This window comes from Sarcophilus harrisii, chromosome 4 (assembly GCF_902635505.1).
Source record: "Sarcophilus harrisii chromosome 4, mSarHar1.11, whole genome shotgun sequence".
NCBI classification, from domain to species: domain Eukaryota; kingdom Metazoa; phylum Chordata; class Mammalia; order Dasyuromorphia; family Dasyuridae; genus Sarcophilus; species Sarcophilus harrisii.
The window spans coordinates 204,061,249-204,083,832 of NC_045429.1; the positions used below are offsets into that span (position 1 = coordinate 204,061,249).

Sequence of the window (22,584 nt, forward strand, 5' to 3'; positions counted from 1 at the left end):
AATGCAAACATTTATTTCTCCTTCCAAAATAGCCTAGTTAGTTCAGAGACCTATCTCTCTGCTTGGGCTCTTGCAGCCTTGTCCTTGGCTTCTGCCTCTGCTTTCTTCAGCCTCCAGCCAGCACCAAGGTAGAAGATACGATAAATTTATCTTGCCTCAAAGATAGGGCTTGTAGGCTTTCTTCCAGAATGCTCTGTCTCCGACCCCAGTCCACGTTCACAAGAAAACTGTCCAAGAAACTCCCTCAACTAACTCAAGTCAGTCCCACAAAAAGAACTAACTCAAGCTCCAAGAGCTCCCTCTATATATGTGATCTCCCAAAGGTTAACTGCCTTCTGGAGGGAGAGGAATACTGGGTTATCTCCCAGAGTGCAAAACCCTAACCCTGAACTCTCCCAAATGTGTGAACTCCATTGAGTACTTAGATACTTATGAGCTCTCTAAAGGTGTGAACACAAGCATTGTTCTATCAGTTCCACTTAGTACCTTGTTTCAAGTTCTGGCCCAAAATATCTCTTTCTAAGATCAAATCAATCACACTGAACCATGCCAAACCAGAAAACTATTGTCTCTATCAACTCCAATGTCTTAACACTTTGTAAAGATTCCAACATAAATGTTGAAAACTATCTTTGCATGTATTTTGAAAATAAAAAACTATTTAAATGTATTTTCCTCTTTAGACATTTTGAAGGCACCTGATCTTATTTTTTTAAAAAATAATGTTAACTTTCTCTCATTCCTTCTTTACTACTACTGCAATAGTTTATTAATTGGCATTCCTATCTCATTTTTTCTCCCTCCAATCTATCCTACAGATTAGTTATCCTAAAGCAAAGCTTGTATTCTAATAATCTTCCTATTTCCCTCCCCCCCCCCCAATTTTTTTGTGATTTCCCCCATGCCGAGTAAGATTCAAATTTTTCAGCCTATTGATCTTCCATAATTTGGCCCTAGTGAAATCTTATTTTCTTACTACTCTAACACATGTGCTGTTATAGTAGAATAAAAGTAGGAGGGCTGCTCTAAGGGTTAGCCTAATCACTATGGGTAATGATTGCTCTTGCTGCCAATAGTGTAGGAAATTGTCACAACAGGAGCCCTACTTTTTGGCATAGGCTCTTCTCAGCTCAATTTAAGGTTTAAAATGTACAAAATCATAATTGCATCATAATTGTCTTTTTTTTCCTTCTTTCGAGATTAAGTCTTCCTATTTTACTGGAAGTGCATTGGCTGCTCACAAGCCCAATCCCACTACTGATCAATAGTTTTGATATGCTTCTTCTGACCTGGGTTAGTTTGCTCCTCCTTAAGCAGTTTGGCGTCCCCTTGCTCCTGGAAAGTTACTATAATCATTCTGGACTTAGTACAGATCAAAATTATTTTAGTCCTAATATAGTTTAGAACTCCCAAGCTCAAACAGTCCACCAGCCTCAACCTCTCTCATAACAAGAAATGTAATTATGTGCCATCAAGCATCCCTCTCCCCTAATTGGCTTGTAACTTTGTTTCTACCTGATGCTTTAGGAGAATCTCCAAAAATAGAATTCATGATTCATTTCACATAATTAAAAAAATCTTACATACAGAATATCTTAAATACAAGAAGGAATTGCAAAAAAAAAAAAAAAAAAAATCACAGATTTTGCATTCCATACTTCTTTTAACTATTTTGATGAAGGCGTTTCACTTTTCAGAGTACAAAAAGTATATTATAATGTAAAGATTAAATAGATATTCTTGCCAATGAATATAAACCATCTCCAACTGGAATAATGAATTTTTTAGTTTTTTCCTTTCAAATATTATTTTCCCAAAAAAATTTTTTTTGGATTCCAGATACTGTGAACAAATCCAAAAGATTTAGAGATAGGACTTTAAAGGCTATCTAGTGCCCCTCTCATTTTACAAAAAAGTAGCCAAGGTTCAGAGAGGTTAAGTTACTTGGTCAAGATCACACAAGTAAGAGAATTCACATCCAATTCTCTAGTTTTTTTCCGTTATTCAAGTAGCTCAAACTCAAGCACTATATGGTCAAACCAATTCTCTATTTATTTTATTTTATTTTTTTAATTTAATAGCCTTTTATTAATTCTCATTTATTAATATTACAAAGCCCATTTCGTTTAAAAGGTCCAACTCCAGCTGATAGAAAGGAGCTGCAGTTGAGCTAGATGCTTCCCCTTTCTCAAGGGACTCTCTCGCTAGGTGGCGGCAGAGCGGAGCTTGCTTTAGGCTGACGTAGACAACCCAATTAGGGTTAACTAGGGTCATCGAGAAGCCACCAAAATCCTGCTGGGGATCCTTTTGGGGATTAGTTTTTCGCCAAGGCCAAGTCAGCGGAGGACGGCGTCACAGAGTGGCGCTATAGGAAAGTGAACTCGTGCTGAGGCCACGTGGGGACGAGTCTCCCCTCCAGTTCTCAGCCTCTCTGCTCGCAACTTCCTGGGAATCCCCCTTGCGAAGTACGTTTGACCCAAGCAGCTGTCCATAGTTCTAGAACCATATAGACTATTGCCGGAAGGGCACGCTGGGACTCCACGGTAGGGGAGCAGCTTCCCAACTTCCCCCCGCTCCCTCTGCCGAAGGAAATTTGCCATAGCAACTGCTCCTCTCATCCCGCCCCGATTCGGAAGCATAAAAGCACCTCACTGCCTACACTAAAAATGGGAGCGAGGCGGGCATGAAATGTAGCGTCTATAAAAGGCCGTGGCGAAGAGATCAAAAAGAGGGTACGTCCTAAGACATTCCGACCTGGCGATATAAATGACGAAAAACAGGGCGACGGGACACCCGCTTCCAGCAAGGTGGCCAAGTCACGTGTCCTCGTGCTCGGCGGATTTAACATGGCTTGTGAGACGGACCGGATGTTGTCAACATTTGTTTCCGGGTGACAGCGCTCTGGCGCCATCTTGTCTTGTTCGAGAAGAAGTGGAAGGAGTGAAGGGGGTGGAGAAGACGCTGTAGGGACCTCATCGGTGACGGTGTCCCGGAGCCAGAGTGGGTGAGTGATAGAGAACTGTTACACGCTGGGGCTCGTTAAGCCGCTGCCTTCCAATATAGGTCTCGTGGATCAGGCAGTGTGGAGTTATAAAACGGATTGGTTGTGTACGTCGCCTGCGGCGGCCGCCAAGTGCTTCTCTTCCCATCCCCCTCGTTCCCCCAGGAGGAGGTGACTGTGGTAGTAGTCAGGCCTAGTCGTAGCTGCAGCGCCCTCTGCGACACGGATGCATCCCCGCGGTCAGAAATGCTACTTCATCTCTCCGGGCGAGTACCTTAGATGAGAGGAGGATAATTGTCAGGTTCCGGGCTGTCCGTTGAATACTGCGCGTGCGTGCTGGTAACACCCTAGTGCGGAGGACCGGGTGGGGGTGGGGGTGGGCGGGAAGAGAAGACACGGCGGCAGCGTACACGCATGTGCATACTATAAGAGCCTGGAGCGCCTTTTGCAGTTCTTACTGGCCAGGTACCGTTAAGAGATACCCGTCCAGCACTCTGGAGAAACGCTCGATTGTAATCAAGGCTCACGGTTTTATGAGTTTTTACGGTATTATTTGTGTTTTGTGAGTTTTTAATACAATCTTCACTCTTACACTGTAAGCTTTTAGATGTCAGGAACTTTGATGTAATGTTGTTCCCTTTGTTCTGTGTTGTTTTTGTTTTTGTTTTTTTTCCATTAACTCCGCTCTCCCAGACTTTTCAGTACATGGTGACCAACTTATTGTGTAAACTGACACTTGCTTTTTGGCATTCTAATAAAAGTGATTATTACATTAACTTGTTACCCTTCCTCACAGTCCATACACAACCTTTTTTTAACCAAGCATAGAGCATTCTCTATGTAGTACTAATGGCTAGTATTTATATAGCATCTTTAAGTTGGTTTGCATGGTACTTTACAATTATCTCATTTTATTATCAAAACATTCCTGATAGCTGCTGTTGTTTTTCCCACTTTATAGATATATGAACTAAGAGTAAGAAACTAAGTGACCCACTTAAATTCACACAAATGGTCCAGATCCAACAAGCTATCTATATAGTGCACTACTTTGGAAGTTAAAAAAAAAACAAAACACCACTTTAGAATAATAAATTGTGGAGATTATATATAATCATGCTTTAAGAAATAAACTGCAACTAAAAGTTCTTGAAGCTCTATCTTCACTTTTTTATTTGTCGTTTCTAGTTGCTATATATTTGTCACTGTTACAGTTAAGTACACATTTAGTTAAAATGTTATGAAACTTTAAATTTGTCACTACACTTCAAGCTACTATTACTCATTTGTTTACTAGGCACATAAAATGAGCAAATGAATCATTCCTTTGTTAAGGACAAATTAACATAGGATTAGAATTTTTTTTGTATTTTGTTAAAATGGTTGTTTTATCAAATTTTTCTATGAAATGGCACCTGTTAAAGAAATTGTGTATTGGGGGCATTTTTTTGGAAAAGTTTAATGTGAAAAGCATTACACTTAATTTCAGAATATTATTAGACAATACAATGGAAAGACCATTGGAAACCAGAATATAAATTTAAATCCTCTCTAAAGTACAGGCTACTTGTACGATCTTGCAGAAGACATTTAACATTCTTAGGCCTCAATTTTCTTTCCTGTAAAAGACACTAGATGAGGTTTCTTTTAAAAATCTAGCTTTTAGAAATTTAGTGGTAGATACTAAGATTTTAATTTTAGTTGATAACTCATATTAACCTATTGTTACTAGGTGTTATACTTTTATTTAATTGATTATAACAATAGCCTATAAGAATGGAGCAAGTCTTATTACAGGTAATGAAACTAAGGTTTAGAAAGGCTGAGACTCACAGAATTCCATAGCTAGTAAGTGACAGAACCAGGACTAAAATTGGGCATCTCTTGCCTCTATATTACTGTGTACTTGAACTTCTTGCTTCTTGTGTGTCTGAAGAGTTGTTTATTTTTATATGGAACTTTTTCTTGGTCTCATTCCCTTTTCATAAGAGAAGGCAAACACTAGTCTAATAGGGATGGATGGGCGGGCTCCCTGAGATATCTAATTAGAATTCTTCTTCTCTAAGTATAGATTTTACATTTTCCTTTATGTGTATTTTGTTAATGGTAATGATAGATAACTTAACCAGTAAATTTAGTATTCTCAATCTAAATAGAGCATTAGCTCTATTAAAACTAGTCTTAGGAGAAAATGAAATGAGATCATTTTAGTGACTGAAAAAGGTTCTTTACTTTTGAAGCTGTTTATATTTAATGTGAGTTTGTAAAGGAAACAAAGTAACATTAGAATGTAATAAAATAGTTCCAGAGAACAAATTTGAAAACACATCTCCCCTATTATTTTGCATGGTTGGAATTTTATTAAATTCTCTCTAATTATTCATTTTAAAGGATAGCTCTTCTTGTGAGAACACAACAGGGGATTCTGGACGAAGTTATAGTCAATGTAAAAAATATTTAAAAAGCAGTACTGTGGAAGTTTTTACTTTATAATAATAGTATCTTATTTTTCAAGACACATGCAAAGATAGTTTTCAACATTCACCCTTGCAAAACCTTGTATTCCAGATTTTTTTCCTCCCTTCTTCTTACCCCCTCTATTAGAAAGCAAATAATCCAATATGTTAAACATGTGCAATTCTTCATACACATTTTCACATTTATCATGCTGCACAAGAAAAAATAGATCAAAAGGGAAACAGAGAGAGAAAAAAAGCGCAAACAACCAAAAAGATGAAAAAACTATGTTGTGATCCACATTCAGTCCCCACAGTCCTTTTTCTGGATGTAGATGACTCTCTTTATCACGAATCTGTTGGAATTGTCAAACATGATCTTTTAGAAAGAAATCTAGCTAGTAAACCCCAAGGTATCTCTGGAGGTTTCAGCAATCTTTTTTTACATTTTTTTTAAACATCTAGAGCGGTTAAGTGGGAAAGAGTTGCAGAAATTCAGCTGTGGCAGCTATTCCCTTTTTTTTTTCTCTTTTTTATTTTTTATTTTTTTATTTACAGGTTATATGTATGGGTAACATTACAGCATTAACAATTGCCAAACCTCTTGTTCCAATTTTTCACTTCTTACCGCCCCCCCCCCCTTCCCCCAGATGGCAGGATGACCAGTAGATGTTAAATATATTAAAATATAAATTAGATGCACAATAAGTATACATGACCAAACCGTTATTTTGCTGTACAAAAAGAATCAGACTCTGAAATATTGTATAATTTGCTTGTGAAGGAAATCAAAAATGCAGGTGGGCATAAATATAGGGATTGGGAATTCAATGTAATGGTTTTTAGTCATTTCCCAGAATTCTTTCTCTGGGCTTAGCTGGTTCAGTTCATTACTGCTCCATTGGAAATGATTTGGTTGATCTCATTGCTGAGGATGGCCAGGCCCACCAGAACTGGTCATCATATAGTATTGTTGTTGAAGTATATAATGATCTCATTTCACTCAGCATCAGTTCATGTAAGTCTCTCCAGGCCTTTCTGAAATCATCCTGTTGGTCATTTCTTACAGAACAATAATATACCATAATATTCATATACCACAGTTTATTCAGCCATTCTCCAACTGATGGGCATCCACTCAGTTTCCAGTTTCTAGCCACTACAAAGAGGGCTGTGTGGCAGCTATTTCCATAATTTTTATTCCTTTCTTATACTTAACTATACTTCCATATTTTATTCCTAGTTTAAATCCCTAGATTCATGGCTACTGTGGTGTGCAAATTAACTGGAACAAAGTACACTAAATTTATTGAGGAAGGAAGGATAAGGCTAAAGAAACAATTTATATGGCAACTGTGTCAGTTACTGTGCTAAGTACAAATACTATCTCATTTAATTATCACAATGACCCTATGGGATATTGTGTTCTTATTTGCCCCCATTTTATCATTTTATAGTTGAAGCAAACAGTTGAAGTCTAGACTCTCATAGCTAGCAAATAGCTGAGACCAAATTTTAACTCGGCTCTAGGTTCTATACTGCTCTATGTACTGCACTACCTAACTGCCTTAATATATACTAAGTAAATGTAAGAACTTTTTACATGTTAAGAAAATAAACGTGAAATTTGTACATGACAAACAATTTGACATTGAGATCACAAGATTAATAAACGAATTCACAAGGTAGATATAATAAAAACACATACGTTTTCATTGGAGTTGTTTGGGACAAAAAGACCTACCCAATTTGACTACTACAGACATCACTCATAGAAAGCAGAATTATTTATTAGAATCTCGAGAAGCAGACCCCATCCTGGTCTGCAAGCAGAAATTCACAGCAGGATAGGGCCAGAGCCTTGAAAATACTTACAGCTTTTATACATTTCAGACAAAGAACCTCCAAAATCCTACCTTCTGTATGTTGTGATTGGTCCCATAAGTCTACTGTTCCCCCTAGTTGGTCAGTAGAATGTAGTAGACAAGGTGATCCCTTCATTGGACAATGGAATGTGATCCAGGCCTTATCTAAACTTAGTTGACTCAAGAGAAGCTGAAACTGAGGCCTATAGGCTTGATCTACTTTAGAATCTGTAAATTCTTCACCTTTTCCCACATAGTTTAAGGCAGATAAATTCCCAGGCCATCAGAGATGCATATTTATCTCTGTACGTTAGATAAATTTCTTAGCCTTATTAAATATTCTTATTAAGAATATTCTATTCTTATTAAATATTCTCATCTTACATTTGAGGAAACAGGCAAAGAGAAGTTAAATTACTTTTCCAGTCATTGTAAATGTATGAGACTGGATTTAAACTTGAGAATTCCTGCTTCAGCCCAGAAAGAGCTCCCCAGTTTCACCTTGGTCTAATTAGAAGAATCCTGTCGTGTGGGTTACAACCTAAGCTGCCAGGCCATTCTGAAGGTCTTTGCTTCTTTTCTAAGGAATAATTAGTCTGTTTCACAGCAATTGTTTCTCAGTTCTTGGCTTTTTTGTTGTTGTTTTAAAACACATTTTCTATTGGCTTTTTGTACAGCCGATCCTTGACTTTATGATTTCATTTAATTTCTTTAACAATGAATTGTGCTTGCAAAAAAACTACAACCTTTGCATATTTGCTTAATATATTCTTAGAAACTACAGAATTAAAAATCAACAAAAGAGAACAATGAAACAGATGTATAGCATGGAATCCAGCACTTAACTGACATTAACTAAAAATAGGGAAATCAGTTCTGAATCAGCTTTGTGCTAATAGAACCATATGTTCATTGGTGTCACAGAATGAAAACATGTCATTTGTATACCATCACATAAAAACTAAACAGAATGGCAACTCACATCAGATTATTTCCTTCTTTTCCTTCTTTTCCTTCTTTTTCTTCCTTTCTTTCCTTCTCTCCTTCCCTCCTTCCTTCCTTCCTTCCTTCCTTCTGTCCTTCCCTTTTTATACTATGTTTGATTTACATTTCAGTCCCCATAGTCCTCTTCCTGGATACAGATACCTCTCTCTACAAGTCTATTGGAACTGGCCTGAATCACCTCATTGTTGAAAAGAGCCATGTCCATCATCATATAATCTTGTTGCTAAGTACAGTGTTCTCTTGGTTCTACTTACTTTACTTAGCCAACAGTTCATGTAAATCCAGGACTTTGTGAAAGCATCCTGTCGATCATTTCTTATAGAACAATAATATTCCATAACATTCATATACCATAACTTATTCAGGCATTCCCCAGCTGATGGGCATCCACTAAGTTTCTAGTGCCTTGCCACTACAAAAAGAACTGCTATGGATAGGGTTCTAGTGGCAGAGCGAGTGTTGTGGAAATCCCCTTTTGGTTGGCACTGGTCTTTTGTGAAAGAATTCACAAACCCGAAATATTAAGTGGCAAGAAGGGAAGTTTATTGTTGGATGAGAAACCAACTTTGTTAGAAAGACTGACTTCTTCAGTAGGCAAAGTCCTGGTAGAGAAATAACAAAAGTTTTTGCTGAGAAGAGAATGTCTTCACAGTGGACAGGGTCCTGGCAGCTATACCAAAGAGGCAAAGCATGCTACTTTGGACATTCTTCAAAGAAGTGAGTTTAGAAATATCCTTTATAGAATATCTGAGGCTCAGGTTTCAGGTTGAAAAGAAAGCCAAAGTCCCCAGGCCTAGATCTCCAATTGAATGGAAATTACTTTTTGAAGGCTTCTTGAATTTCCTGAAAAGGTCTGCCTCAATGGGGTGATATGCCTTAGAAAAGCCCAGCTAGGAAGATAAGAGTCTCTGGAGTTTGGGAAGGGTGGGGGTGGTCAGGAATCAAAGGGGACAGAATTTTAGTGTTAATTTTATAGATTAAAAGAGAACACAGTCAAAAAAAAAAAAAAGGGAACACAATTTCAACCCCCAACCCCCACCCCTCCATCACCACAACCATTTTTGTGTATATAGGTCCTTTTTTAAGATCTCTTTGGGATATAGGCCCAGTAGAGATGCTGCTGGATTAAAGGGTATGCACAAACACCAGTTTTCTTAAGCTCCAGGGGTTGCATTGACAAAAATTATCTAGAACAGAAAGGAACCTTAGAGATTATCTTATTTCATTTCTCATTTTCTAGATGAGGAAACTGATGTCCAAGGAGGTCCTGTCTTCAAAGAATTTCTATTTTTAACTGGAGGGTAGATAGATAACATATAAAGAGGAATGTTAAACCGTAGGGAGCATATGCCACAACATGGTATTGTGATGGTTGGGAAAGTGACATGAGGCCACATAACTTACTAGATGCCATGAAAGCTTCCCCATCAGAAGTGGTATTCCTAGGAGTGAATCGCTTATACTTCTCAAGGAATTTTGGGGTTTGGGGAATAGATGGTTTTTCTCCCCCATTTTTTAAAACTAGGACAATTAATATTTTGGTCTCTTCTAGTTTTCATATTTTTCTTGAAATGTAGCTTTGGAAAGCCAGGCTTGGTTAAAGAACATTATGCTTCAAATGGGGCTATTTGCTTATGCTTTTAAACTCAAATCACTCTGGTTTTCACTGGTTGGGCAATAAGTCCCAGCTAATTTCACTTGGTCCTTGTTTGAGTTTTGTTAGCTTTCAATGAGCTGAAATAGCTATTATTTCTGTTTTGTCCAGAATTCTGAAGCCCTTCCTCAACCTCAGTTTACCTAGAGACTGACTTGTATAGTGGCAGATCTATGGAAAATGAAGTTTTGCACTAAGAATGTAGTTCTCAGTGGACAGAAAGTCCTGGCAGCTGAGTGAGCTAACGAGGTCCATCTGCAAAGACTTTAGTTGATGGAAGCTTATTATATTGGGTATCTTAATGGGGGTTGGGAAGCCTGATCAGATCAGAACCAGTGGGGACTGGGTGGCCCAAGCAAGTCAGAATGGGGACTGGAACAAGCCCGGATCTCCTATTGGAATTCAAAGGGTTGCTTTTTGACTGGGATTTGTAATTGAATCCAAGGCTCTGGCTTGAGAATCTGAAAGGAATCACAGATCAATAGGAAATAGTTTCTTAAAGGGACCACAACCTGCTTCATCCTGGTCTCATCTCCCCCTTCCCATCTTGGTATTAGTATTCTTTCTTTGAAAGTACTTTTGTACTTGGCTGTGTTAGTACATGTTTCTCCAAAGTAAATGCAAGCATAGATGCTTCCTATCTTTATAGGTGTCTATTTTAATTTATCTCTTTCCAGTTTGATCCTGAAATCTTGGGGTTTACTAGCTAGTTTCCTTTTTTAAGGATGATTCCCTAAATCTAAATCACTCTGGCTCTCATTGATTAAGTGTAGGTCCCAGGCCAAGCCCCATTTGGTCATTGTTTGGCCTCTGATTGATTCAGAGTGAATGGATATAACAATCGTTTTTGTTTTGTCCGAAAACCCTGATTCTTCCCCTACCAGATTGCTACTTTTTCCTTTTGTTTTTCTTTCTGATTTTTTTTTTTTTTTTCTTGATTAGGTAAAGGAAGCAATTCTCTACCACATTTATTACCTAGCCTTAATTGGGTAGGATATTGGGTTTTGCCTCAAACTTAGTTTAAAAAGACTTAGCTTTAAAAAGGTCAAGGTATCCCAGTGAATCTAGGGCCATCTCTAGTTGTCCTGATCCATATCTTGCCACTGTATCCAGATGGCTCTTCCCACCTCCCCCACTCCCCCACCCCGAGGCAATTGGAGTTAAGTGACTTGCCCAGGGTTACACAGTTAGGAAGTGTTAAGTATATTTGAACTCGGATTCTTCTGACTTCAGGGTTGGTGCTCTACCCCACTGCACCACCTAGCTTGCCCCCCAGATGGCTCTTGAGAAAATAAGCTGGTGCCTTTGCACAACCCTCCCTCACTTAAATCCAGTTCATTTGCATATTTAGCATCATCTCTCTGTCATGATCATCTTCCAGAATGAAGGACAAAACCCTTTTATTGTTAGTAAAATATATCTGCAGCAAGTCATTCAACTTCTTAAAACTTCAGTTTCTTCATTTGTAAAAACTGATAAGATCATAAGATCTTATAAGATAAGATGAAACTAGCCAAGGTGATTGAGTAGTGGGAAGTACAACCTTGTTTTCAACCACAACAACTAAATGGAAATCTAGAAAACATAGAAGCCTTGAGTTCTGATTTTAGAAATTCAAGAAAAAATTACAGTGAATAATTTTTCCAACCCAGGATGGCATAGATCAGGAGACAGAGATCTTTCTTTGGACATTGATGTATCAGTCTAGTCTAGAGCACTACATTATCATATAAAAGAATGAAGGCCTGCCTAAATCAAGGTATTAGTTGACAGTTTTTCACATTACTTAATGTTTGGTCACAAATCTAGGGTTGATTGTGTCTGTGTTAGTCCAGGGTGAAGAATAGCCATGGACAAGAAGCAGTCATAGACCCTGCATTATGTACTGAGTGGAAGGACAAATAAAGGAGAAAATAACAGATGTATGGCTTTGACTGAGGGAGAGCAGGAAGGTGTCAGGTCCAGTCCCCAACTCATCTTTGATAAAATAATCAGAGCAGGGACCCCAGCCCAGTGGAGAGACCAAAAAAAATAAATAAATAAAATTGTGTCAGGTTTCTCTGATAAATGACTCATTTCTAAGATATGTGAACATATCCTAGACATTATGTGAGTTTGGTTCCAGATCATTGTAATATTACAATAGTGAATATTACAATAAATCAAGTAACCAAATTTTTAATTTACAGTGCATATAAGTTATGTTAATATTGTACTGTAATCTTAAGATACAGTGGTATTGTCTAAAAAATGTACATACCTTAATTTTAAAATAATTTATTTCTTAAAAAAAGCTAATCTTTAATGAACCTGCATCTTTTTGTTGGTGGAGGGTTTTGCCTTGATGATAATAACTTCTGATTGATCAGGTGATCAGGCAAGGTTGCTGAAGGTTGGGATGGCTATGGCAGTTTCTTAAAATAATCAGCAATCATTACATCAATTGACTCTTACACTTGAACCTTAGAGGCCACTGTGGGGCTACTAATTGTCCTAATTTCAGTGCTATTGTGTCTGGGGAATAGTTATGCCAGAGGAGAGGGAAAGAGACAGGAACCATCAGTGGGTAAAACAGTTGGCACATATGGCACATAGCATTTATCATTTAAGTTTGAGGTTTTACTGGCATAGTTTGTGGGCTCCAAAACAGTTAGACTAGTAATAGCAAAAATCACTAATCTCAGTTCACCATAGTGGATATAGTAATAAAAAAACTGAAATATCGAGAGAAATACCAAAATGTTACATAGAAACATGATATGAGTTTATGTTTTTGGAACATGGTATCTATAGACTTAATATAGTGTTGCCATATACCTTCAATTTTTAAAAAATGCACCATCTATAAAGTACAATAAAGCAAAGTGCAATAAAATGAGGTATGTATGGAAAGGGAACTGATTAAATTTAAAAGGACATGGTCAAAGTATTTGAAATGGGAATTAATCCTCTCAAGGCAATAAGTATTATTAAAAACAAAGTCAAAAGGATGAAAAAAATGTATTCAAACAACTTACTTGGATGAAAGGAGGGTCCAGCTTTGGATCAGCCATCATCAAAAAAGAGCCTAGTTATTGTATTTCAAGAAATTGTAAAAGAAAACTGCCCAGATTCTAAAGAATTCCACTACTCATGATTTCCCATAGAAAAATAATATCCTATCACAAACCAATGGGCAAAGTGAAAATAGAATCCACTATTCACCTTCCAGAAGAAATTTCCAAATGGAAACTCCCAGGAACATTTTATCAAAGGAAAAAGTACTGCAAGAACTCAGAAAGAATTAAAAGTACCAAGGAATCTCAGTCAGGATCTCATAAGATTTATCAGCTACTGCTGTGAAAGAGCAGAGAACTTTGGAATGTGATGTTCTGGAGAAAAGATTATATAATATCTTGCCATAAAGAATAACTCATCAGCAAAACTCAGTATAATTCTACAAGGGAACAATTGAATCTTTTTTTTTTTTTTTTTATTATAACTTTTTATTTACAAGTTATATGCATGGGTAATTTTACAGTATTGACAATTGCTAAACCTTTTGTTCCAACTTTTCCCCTCCTTCTCCCCATCCCCTCCCCCTGATGGCAGGTTGACAGTACATATTAAATATGTTAAAGTATAAAATAAATGCAATATAAGTATACATGTCCTAACAGTTATTTTGCTGTACAAAAAGAATCAGACTTTGAAATAGTGTACTATTAGCCTGTGAAGGAAATAAAAAATGCAGGCAGACAAAAATATAGAGATTGAGAATTTTATGTAATGGTTCATAGTCATCTCCCAAAGTTCTTTTGCTGGGTGTAGCTGGTTCAATTCATTACTGCTCTATTGTAGCTGATTTGGTTCATCTCATTGTTGAAGAGAACCACATCCATCAGAATTGATCATCATATAGTATTGTTGTTGAAATATATAATGATCTCCTGGTCCTGCTCGTTTCACTCAGCATCAGTTCGTGTAAGTCTCTCCAGGCCTTTCTGAAATCATCCTGTTGGTCATTTCTTTTTTTTTTTTTTTTTTTTTAATAGCCTTTTATTTACAGGATATATACATGGGTAACTTTACAGCATTAACAATTGCCAAACCTCTGGAACAATTGAATCTTAATGAAATCTAGAAAAAGGACTAAGTATTCCTGATTTAAACAAAGCCCCCAAACTCAGAGCTGAGTAACAACTTTTAAAAACAAACACAAGAGTCAAGAGAAATATAAAAAGAGGAGTGAGCAGTTACAGGACTAAACCAGGATGAACTTTAACATTTTAATATGGAGAGATGCATCCTATCAGAAAGCTATTATAACTGGTTATAGAGGGAATTTGATGAGGGAAATTATTTCATATAATTTGGATATGCAAGTAAGGAGGAAGGAGAGGCAGTGAGCTACACTTAAACTTCCCTTTCATTTGAATTATATTTCACTCCATAGAGAAATAAGTTGTTGAAGGTAGAAAGGGGAGTAAAAGAGAATAAATTAAGGAGAATAGTACTGAGTAAGAGAAACTTTTATTTTTATTTTTTTGTTATTTTTCCCCAATTACTTTTAAAACAAAAATTTTTTTACATTTGTTTTAAAAGTTTTTGACTTCTAGCTTCTCTCCTTTATCCCCATCACAATTAACTTCACCACATGTGAAGTTAAGTAAAGTATTTCCATAAAGTCGTGAAAGAAAACAGATTTCTTACCCTGATGAAATAAAAACTCAGGAAAAATTAAGTTAAAAAAAAGAGAGAGAGAATGCTTCAATTTGTATTCAGACACAATCAATTCCTTCTCTGGATATGGATAGGATTTTTCAACGATGAGTAGTCCATGAAAATAGCAAAGTGATTTCCAGTTGGTCATCTCAGAACATTGCTATGACTTTGTATTTAGTACATTTCACTTTGCTTGAGTTCATGGAGGATTTTCCAGGTTGTTGTGTTGTGTTTGTTTTCTGAGAGCATACTGCTCATAATTTCCCATAGAAAAATAATATCCTATCATAAACACATACCACAGTTTGTTGAACCATTCCCTAATTGGTGGGCATCCCCTCAGTTTCCAATATTTTTGCTTTGAGAGTTACTAGAAATATTTTTGTACATATATAGTTCATTTTCTTTATTATTATTTTTTGGAATCTCTTAATATTTATGCCTAGCAGTGTTATTGTTAACTCATAAGATATGGCCCTCTGAGTACAGATAATATATTTTGATCATTTATCAATTGGAACATACTTCTTTTTTGTAAATTTGACTCAGTCTCGCTTATGTTTGAGAAATGAGGCTTTATCAGAGAAACTTGCTTCAAAATTCTTTTTACAATTACTATTGATAATTGTATTTCCCCTATTTATTCTCTCTCTCTCCTTTCTCCTTGTCCCTCCTCAAAAGTGTTTTGCTCCTGACTACTCCCTTCCCTGATGCGCCATCTCTTTCATCACCCTTCCCATATCCCATTTCCCAATTTTCTTGCAGGGTCAGATACATTTCTATACTTGAAATATTGAATATGTTTGTTATTTCCTCTAAAAGAAACTATGGAGGTTGGATCTTGAAGAGGAATTTCAAAAAAAGAAGGGCTTTGGGTAAAGGAAAGGGTTCTATGTAAGGAGAAAAAGATGATATAATAGGAAAACAGAATCGGCATCAATGTGTAGAACACTAGCATTGAGCACACTCAACCCCTTCTTTATAAAAAAGGAGCTAAAAAGAGAAGGAAAAGTATGTGAGAATGGGATAAAGAGACACATTTTTTTTTTTATTATAGCTTTTTATTTACAAGATATATGCATGGGTAATTTTTCAGCATTGACAGTTGCAAGAATTTTTGTTACAACTTTTCCCCTTCTTCCCACCCCCTCCCCTAGATGGCAGGTTGACCAATACATATTAAATATATTAAATTATAAGTTAAATACCATATATGTATACATGTCCATACAGTTATTTTGCTGTACAAAAAGAATCAGACTTTGCATTGGTGTACAATTAGCCTGTGAAGGAAATCTAAAATGCAGGTGGACAAAAATAGAGGGACTGGGAATTCTATGTAGTGGTACATAGTCATCTCCCAGAGTTCTTTCGCTGGGTGTAGCTGGTTCAATTCATTACTGCTCTATTGGAATTTATTTGGTTCATCTCATTGTTGAAGAGGACCACGTACATCAGAATTGATCATCATATAGTATTGTTGTTGAAATATATAATGATCTCCTGGTTCTGCTCATTTTACTCAGCATCAGTTCATGTAAGAGACATACACAATTAACAATCATAAAGAGGAATGGGATTAACTCACCCAAGAAATGGATTTGGCCAGTGTACTGAATTAGAAGACAGAACCCAACAATATATTGTTTACAAAAATGATACTTGAAACCAAGAATCACATGGAGTTAAAATAGGGGTCTAGAGCAAAATCTATTATTCTTCAGCTGAAAGAAGAAAGACAAGGATAGTAATCCATGATTTTGGACAAAGCAACAGTAACAATATACTTAATTAAAAGAGATAAACAGGGAAACTACATTTTACTGAAAGGTACAATAGAGATTTGGGTAAGTAGGTTAGGTAGTAATGGATAGAGTACCAGGGCTAGAGTCAGAAAGACTCATCTTCCTCTCAGTTCAAATGTGGTCTCAGGAAGAAAAAAAAAAAGCAGTTATTACCCTAACTCTCCCCAAAACAACTAACCTATAGACCTTAATAGAATTTTAGAAAAGATAGATATGGTAAACACTGAGATATTGAATGGGTCTATAAAAGAATATACATAGTTCTTATCCATGCATGATATCATTATAAAAGCTGATCATATCTTAAAAGTATTAAAACCCTCACAGAGAAAAACAGAAGTGTCAATCATATCTTTTATATCCTACAATGTAGTAAAAGTTTTATTCAACTGAAGAAACATTAATTCAAGAGTAATCCTATACAGTGAGTGGGCTAAAGACTAAATAATAGAAACAATAATGTAGGGGATAACAATAAACTAAAAATTTTGAGATGTCATTAAAGTAGTCCTGAGGGGGAAAATGTATCTTTGAACACTTTAATCAACAAAAAGGAGAGACCAGCTTAGCTAATTGAACCTTAAAAAACCAACAAATTAAAAATTGTAATTAAATATTTTTTAAAAGAACTCTTAAAGTCAAAAAAGAGATTAACAAAATTGAAAGCATAGAAACCATTTAATCAATACAGAAAACCCAGGGCTGGGTGGATTTTTTGGCGGGGAGAGGAGGAAGGGGAAGAGACAAGGAAAATAATAGTAGTAGTAGCTAACATTTATATAGCACTTATTCATAAAAAATGTTACAATTATTATCTTAATTGGTCCTCACAACCACCTTTGGAAGTTAGATGCTGCTATTATTGTCCTCCTCTTACAGTTAAGGAAACTGAGACAAACAGAGATTAGGTGATTTGCCTAGGATTATACAGCCAGTAAGTGTCAGGTTAGATTTTGGAATGTCAGAAAAAAGAAGCTGAACAAGCCACAAATGGATTCCTAAAGAGAAAAGACCCAGGACTAGATGGATCTGAGTGACTTCTATCAAATAGTTAAAGAATAATCAATTTCAGTATTATTAAAGCTATTTTAAAAGTGAAGAAAAGCTGGGGGAAGCTTCCTGCCAATTTTTTTTTTGTGATACAAATATACCTAATATGATACCTAAGCCAGGGAGAATCAAAACAAAATATTGTAGACCAATATTCCTTTTTTAAAAAAAATTATTAAAGCTTTTTATTTTCAAAACATATGCATGGACAGTTTTCACCATTCACCCCTGTAAAACTTTGTGTTCCAAATTTTTTCCCTCCCTTCCCCCACCCCCTGTCCTAAATGGCAAGTAATCCATAATTTTTTATGGGTTAAATATGTGCAATTCTTCTATACATATTTTCACAATTATCATGATGCACAAGAAAAATCAGATCAAAAAGTAAAAAATGAGAGAGAAAGAAAGCAAAGTGCAAACAAACAACAAAAAGAGTGAAAATACTATGCTGTGATTCATACTTAGTTCCCACAGCCTTTTTTCTGGATGCAGATGGCTCTCTCTAAGATCATTGGAACAAGATCATTGGAACTGGCCTGAATCATCTGTCACTGTTGAAAAGAGCCAAGTCCATCAGAATTGATCATCATATAATCGTGCTGTTGCTGTGTACAATGATCTCCTGGTTCTACTCACTTCATTTAACATCAGTTCATGTAAGTCTCTCCAGGCTTCTCTGAAATCATCCTGCTGATTATGTCTTATAGAACAATAACATTCCATAACATTCATAACCATAATTTACTCAGCCATTGTCCAGCTGATGGGCATCCCCTCAGTTTCCAGTTTCTTGACACTACAAAAAGGACTGCCACAAACATTTTTGCGCATATAGGTCCTCTCTCTCCTTTTTAATCTCTTTAGGATATAGACACTGTAGAGACACTGCTGGATCAAAGTATGTATAGTTTGATAGTCCTTTGGGCATAGTTTCAAATTGCTGTCCAGAATGATTGAATCAGTTCTGTTCACAGCTCCACCAGTAATGTATTAGTGTCCCAATTTTCCCACATCCTCCAATATGTCTCACTTATCTTTTCCTGACATCTTAACCAATCTGAGAGGTATGTAGTAGTATCTCAAGAGTTGGTAGACCAATATTCCTAAAGAATATTGTTGCAAAAATTTATATATAAAGTATTATTGAGGACACTACAGCAACATATAGAGTTAATACATAGTAACCAAGGGATTTATTCCAGGAATGTAGAATCCATTATTAGGAAACTATAAATGTCTTGCACCATACTAATACCATGAATAGCAAAAGATATGATCATATCAATGTATACATAAGAGGTTTTTGATGAGGTACAGCACCCATTCCTGTTAAAAATACTAGAAAGAATAAGAATAAACAGATCTTTCCTTAATACAGTTTGTATTTAGATAAAACCATGAGTCAGCATCTATAATGGATATAAACTAGAGGTTTTTCCAATAAGTTGGCAAGAATGGCTAATTAACAACACCATTATTAGATATTCTGCTAGCTTAGAAACAGGCAAAGAGTAAACAAAATTATCTGTTTTTGAAGATAATAGTTTAAATAGACAATCCTAGTTAGTCAACTAAAAAGAGAAATCATTAACTTCCTTAGTTACAGGATATAAAATAACCTCACATAAGTCATTTGCATTATTTTATATTACTAATTAAACCTAGAAAGAGAAATTCCATTTTGAAGTAACTATAGAATACATGAAATTGTTGGAAATTTTCCAGTCAGGTATTCATGTAGAGGAACAAAATGTCTAGAATCTCTAGAGAAATAGTGGGGGAAAAAAAAAGAGAAGCAATAGATCCTAGTAGTTACCAACTTTCAAACTATAATATGAACAGTAATCATCAAAATAATTATTAGTTAAGAAATTAAGTTGATTGATAGGACAGATTCAGTATATTAGAGTAAAATAACTCAATGTTTAATAAATCCAAAAATGTGAAATATTTGAGGACCACTTTTTGAAAAACACTATAGAGAGCTATCTATACCCAGAGAGAGGACTGTCTGGGAGGACTGTGGAAACTGAATGTGGATCACAATATAACATTCTCACTCTTTGTTGTTATTCATTGCATTTTGTTTTCTTACTCATTTACTTTTCTTTTTGATTTGATTTTTCTTGTGCAGCAAGAGAATTGTATAAATATGTTTATACATATTGGATTTAACATATTTTAACATGTATAACATATATTGGATTGCTTGCAGTCTAGGGGAGGGAGTGGGGGGAAGGGGTGGAAAATCTAAAACAAGGCTATGCAAGGGTTAATGTTGAAAAATTATTTGTGGATATGTTTTGAAAATAAAAAGCTTTAAAAAAAAAAAAAAAGAAATACTTATAGGGAAACTGGAGAACACATGACAGAAATTAGATGAAGACCAACTTTTTCTACTGTAAATCAAGATAGTTCCAAATGGATACATAACTAAGACACAAAGGGTGACATCATAAACAAATTAAAAGAGCTAAAAAAAAATTATATGTCAGATGTATGGATAGGGGAAGAGTTCATAACCAAACAAGGCATAGAATCACGAAAGGTAAACTGGATAATTTTGACTATATAAAATTTAAAAGCTTTTTTCATAACAAAACCAATGGAACTAAATTAAGAAAAGAACTAGGTTAATGGGAAACAATCTTTGCTTTGTTTTTCTGATGTCTCTTTTTTTAAAAAATTAAAGCTTTTTTGTTTTCAAAACATTGCTGGTCTCATTTTCTAATACACACACACACACACACGGAAACTGATTGAAATTTATTAGAATAAGAGCTATGCCTCAGTTGATAAATAATCAAAGGATTTGACCAGGCAATTTTCAGAGTAAAATATCTAAGCTATTGATAGCTATTTTTAAAAAAATGCTCCAAATCACTAATAGAGAAATTCTGATGAAAAGAATTCTGAGTTTCTACTTCAAACAAATTAGATTGACAAAGTCCCCTCCCCTCCCCCCAAAACAACAACAAACAAGCATTAAAAAAAGAAGAAAATGACAAATGTCTAAGGGACTTTTTGGAAAATTAAGCACACATTAATGCAGGGTGATTGTATAGACATTTTGGAACTGTGCCTCAAAAGTTATTAAATTCTAAATATTCATCAACCCAGCATTATCTCTATACTTCATTACTTATTTATTTTTTTTGCTGAGGCAATTGGGGTTAAGTGACATGCCCAGGGTTACACAGCTGGAAGTGTTAAGTGTCTGAGGTTATATTTGAACTCATGTCCTCCTGACTTCAGGGTTGGTGCTCTCTCCACTGTGCCACCTAACTGCCCCTCTAACTATATACATTAAAGAGATCAACAAAAGTGGGGGGTAAAATACAATGTGTTAAAAATAAAAGTTATGTATTATATGTTATAGTTATTGCATATATAATTTATACATACATATAATACATTAGTAAAAATAATACATTAATAGGATATAGTAAAAATAATACATTAATAGGATAAATTATTAAACAAATTATAATTCACATTTATATGTCAATATATAACTTGAAATAATATGATATAAAATATACCTTAAAGTAAATTTTAAAACATGTATATATGTTTCAAAAATTTTTTGTGGTAGCACAAAACTAGAAACTAATGGGTTGCTCATCATTTGGGGAAAGATTGAACAAATTATGATATATGAATATAATGGCATACTATTGTATGCTATAAAAATGATGTAGACAATATCAGAAAAACTTGGGAATACCCTTTTGAAGAGATTTTGAGTGAAGTGAGAAGAACCAGGAGAGCAGTTACATAGTAACAATATTTTAAAGACAAGCAACTTTGTACCACTTAAAAACTAATCTAATTCATTGAGCAACTATGACTCCACATGACCCATGATGATGCGTGATGCTTTTCCTGATAGGGAAGTGGTAGTTAAGTGCAGATTGACTTTTTTTGGACATGATCAGAATGAAAATGTGTTTTGCTTGACTCAAGTATTTGTTACAAGAGTTTTATTTTTCACTTTTTCAATGTCAGAGAGAGGTGAGGAAAAGAAGATAACTTTTTATTAATTGAAAAAAAATAAAATTAGGGGAAAAAACCCATAAGGTTGATGATCATATAGTGTTTCCTGAAAATTTTTTTATTCAATTTCAAGTTTGAGGGTTTTTTGGAACATCCTCTACTTGTACGACTTATGTCACAGGTGGAAAGTACTTTGTAAAACTATGAGGTGCTATATTAATGTGAGTTATTTTTATAGTAATGAGTAAAAGTTCAAGAGAATGGGAGCTAGTTACAGAAAACTCGTGCCTAAGAATTAAAATCCCAATATGAATTCCACTTACAATTTTATTAGTATTAAGGAAAACTGGAAAAAAGGAACATTGACTAAAGAAGTCATTAAGTTGTGTTTTAGAAACTTAAGTTGTAAGAAGTATCAGAGAAGAACATAATAAATAGTACTTAACACTACCATGTGATTGAGTAAAATGTTTACTGAAAAATGTGTTGTGATCTTTTGTACCTGAACCATAATTGAGTTATTAGCAATTAGTTAACAATAGAATGAATGAATGAGGTATTTATTAAGCACAATATATAAAAGCACTCTGTTAAATGCTGGTGATATAAATAAAAAATTAAGGCAGTTTTATTCTAAGAGAAAGGGAAGATTATTTTTACTAGTTAAATGGGAAAGTCTGGTATACTGGGCAGTATATACTTTAAAAAAATAATATCTTTTTATTTTCTCTTTTTGTGTGTGTGAGGCAATTGGGGTTAAGTGACTTGCCCAGGGTCAGACAGCTAGGAAGTGTTAAGTGTCTGAGATTGATTTGAATTCAGGTCCTTCTTACTCCAGGGTTGGTGCTTTATCTACTCTGCCATCTAGGTGCTGCAATAGCTTTTTATTTTCAAAATATATGGAAAGATAGTTTTCAACATTCATCTTTATAAAACTTTGTGTTCTAAACTTTTCTCTCTTTTCCCATCTCCCTCTTCTAGACAGCAAGCAATCCATCATAGCTCACAACATGTGCAGTTCTTCTAAACATATTTCCACATTTATCAA

The 22,584-nt window shown here is 35.3% G+C and overlaps 1 protein-coding gene across 6 annotated transcripts in view; it reads left to right on the plus strand.

Annotated features, from left to right (window-relative positions):
• The first annotated feature begins 2,898 nt into the window (after window positions 1–2,898).
• PNISR (PNN interacting serine and arginine rich protein) overlaps window positions 2,899–22,584 on the plus strand; it is a 47,683-nt gene continuing 27,997 nt past the window's right edge. For 2 of the 6 annotated variants that reach the window (XM_031964494.1, XM_031964493.1), the window contains exon 1: window positions 2,899–3,004. The gene's annotated coding sequence lies outside the window, so the exon portion shown is untranslated. Of the gene's footprint in view, window positions 3,005–3,472; window positions 3,548–18,152; window positions 18,197–22,584 lie in introns of those variants that run through there. The other 4 variants (XM_031964489.1, XM_031964492.1, XM_031964490.1 and 1 more) reach the window with 3 other exon arrangements.